The sequence below is a fragment of the Lactuca sativa genome, chromosome 4 (assembly GCF_002870075.4).
Source record: "Lactuca sativa cultivar Salinas chromosome 4, Lsat_Salinas_v11, whole genome shotgun sequence".
In the NCBI taxonomy this organism is placed as follows: domain Eukaryota; kingdom Viridiplantae; phylum Streptophyta; class Magnoliopsida; order Asterales; family Asteraceae; genus Lactuca; species Lactuca sativa.
The window spans coordinates 192663135-192666074 of NC_056626.2; the positions used below are offsets into that span (position 1 = coordinate 192663135).

General features: G+C 40.7%; 1 non-coding gene across 1 annotated transcript; it reads left to right on the plus strand.

Annotated features, from left to right (window-relative positions):
• The first annotated feature begins 2512 nt into the window (after positions 1–2512).
• On the plus strand, positions 2513–2619 carry LOC111882164 (small nucleolar RNA R71). The gene has a single exon (XR_002847070.1). It is a non-coding gene; the product is annotated as a small nucleolar RNA R71 (small nucleolar RNA).
• Positions 2620–2940: the final 321 nt, after the last annotated feature.

The following is a 2940-nucleotide window of genomic DNA, read 5'->3' on the forward strand; positions in this document are numbered from 1 at the left end:
CGGTTGTGGGGTACTTGGTCTCCATTCTTGAGGTAGCAATCAAATAAGGAACAATTTAGTGGTCAAAGGGTTAAAGAACTGGCCCCCCTAAGACGTTTTAAAGGACACATCGTGGTCGGCCATACCACGACATGGTATTTATAAGAACCTAATATGTTAAATTGTTAAAACTATCCCCGTAATTACTCTGTAACCACGACGTGGTATTCGTCTGGACACAAAAATGAGTAAAATAACGAATTTTAATTATTTACTTTGTATTCCATTTATTAATTAAAGCACCCCACAACTAATTCTTACAAAGTATTAGTTATTAGACGATGAGTTGATATCTTTCCTAATGAAAACTCAAAAATTAAAATAAAAGAAAATGCAAACCAAGCTCATGTTGCCTCCTGAGAAGCGCTTCTTTTTGATGGAGTCATGAGCCGGACTCCGTGCTTCCTACGTTGAATCATCTGAAGATTCCACCACCAGCTGGATCTTTTGTTCCTTGAAACGCCTCTAGTAAGCTTGCACGCGTCTTTTATATGCCTTTTTCGAATTCTCCTTCTTAGCCTTAACTTCATCTCCATCAAGATTGCGTTTAATCCCTTGAGTCTTTAATTTTTCTTCACTCTTAAGCTCCATACTATTCGTCTCTTCTTTCACCATTGGCTTTGTCACCTTTGAAGTAACCTCCTCTTCATCACTTGTCATCTCATCATCTTCCTTGCTCACCCAAGAAGGTGGACTCTTGTAAGAAATGACTTCAACTAAATATGGAACATATGCTCTTGGTTTTGTTCTTTTGACTTGATGAATTGTCTTGATCTCTTCTTCCACGAGCTTTTCTAATTCTTCGAGTTCATTGTCTTCATCAATGGTGAACACCTCTTCTTGAGCATGATTCCTTTGAAAGCCATCTTCTATCCCAAAAATTTCCTTCTCATCACCAACCCTCAAGGTGAGCTTAGACTCGTGAATATCAACAAGAGCTCCAGCAATGTTAAGTAACGGACGACCAAGGATAATTGGAACATTGGGATCTTCTTTCATATCCAACACTACAAAATCTATTGGAAAAACAAATTTTCCAATTTTTACTAAAATATCCTCCACAATGCCCCGGGGTTGTGTCACTGAACAGTTCGTCATGTGAATCGTCATCCTTGTAGCCTTCAGCTTCTGAATATCCAACTTCTGATAAAATGAATAAGGCATCAAATTAATGCTAACCCTAGAATCGGCTAAAGCATCAACCTTCATGTTGTTCCCAAACTCACATGGGAGAGTGGGGCGTCCAGGATCCCCCTTCTTTTTAGGTATCTCTCCCAACACAGATTTTGAGCTTTGCTCACTTAGAATCACCTTGGAATGCTTCTTTAGTTGTTGCCGAGTGGCTAACAGGTCTTGTAAGAACTTCGCGTATTCTGGAATTTTTGCAAGCGTCTTAATAAAAGTGGTATTAATCGGAATAAGCTTTATTTGTTGAATAAATTCTAGATGTTCCCTTTCCAGTGGACTGAGATGCGCTCGAGATGGGAATGGTAAAGGAGGTTCATAAACCGGAACAGGCTCAGGAACGTTTTGTTCAGACAAGGGCCACGACGTGGCCAGACAAGTGCCACATCATGGTGCAGGTGTTTCAGCAACCTTTTCACTTTCGATCTTTGGCTTCTTTGGTTTTGGATTGGGCTGCTGTGGTTCTTCTTCTAATTCCTTCAGGAACTCAGAGATGGCCTCTTCTTCAATGTCTATGGCCATTACATGTGATTGGGTCTTTGTTTCAGGATTTTTCGGGGATAGCTTCTCATGAACCAAAGTGGTTAGTTGACCATGTTGCACTTCAAGATTATTAATGGAGGCTTGTTGATTTTTTATTAAAGCCTGATGTTCTACCATCAATGCATGATGATTCTTTACCAAAGTTCTTTGTTCATTAATAGCAAAATCAGTAGCCTCGTGTCTCTTTTCTGAAGCTTCCATAAACTTCATCAACATGGTCTCTAGATCGGGTTTCTTCTCAGCTGGTGGCTGCTCCTTTTGGTAGAAACCTCGGCTTGTTTTCCTATACTTTTCTTCCTTTTGCTTCTTATATTCTTCATATGGAAGCCACTCTTTCTTTGGTTTCCTCCAATCTTCATCGTACTTGTCCCTACTCGAGTAGCACACTTGATCCTTTTTATTTCCAAACTCATCTAAATTGCAGTCCTTGGTCAAGTGTGGACCGTTACATCATTTGCAACCAACTATTATAGCATGAATTGATTGGTCCATTAGTGTTAACCTTCGATCCATATTATTTAGCATAGCCACCATAGCTGCTATTTCTTCAGTTTGTGCACCTCCACCACCTTTGATTCCATCTTGCCTAGGGTTGTGGTACTCATGAGAGTGCTTCACGAATTCTTCGATCAGCTCCTTGACCTCCCTTGGATTTTTCTTTGTTAAAGGTCCTTGAGAATCAAGGAGTTGTCCTATCATAATGTTGACCCCATCATAGAAAATCGACATCTCTTGTTGCATATTAAGATCGTGTTGAGGGCAATTTCTAAGCAAGCCCTTGTACCACTCCCATGCTTCATACAACGACTCCCCCGACTGTTGTTCAAAGTTGGCTATTGCCTTCTTGAGTTTAGCTATCTTGGATGGTGGGCAAAACTGGTCAAGAAATTGCTCACGCATTTGAGCCCAAGTGGTGATCGTACTCGGTGGAAGTGATTTTAACCACTCTTTAGCAGCTCCCTTGAAGGTAATGGGAAACATCCTGAGCAAGACGGTGTTTTTGTTGACATTTGGGACATTGAAGTAATCCGAAATGTCATTGACTTCATCGAGATGCTTAAAAGCATCCTCATGATCTTGTCCATTAAATGGGATATCCTTCATTGCAGTCAAGATGTGCCTCTTCAGCTCGAATGTGGCAGTGGCAGGTATTGCTGGTTGGATCAAACCGGG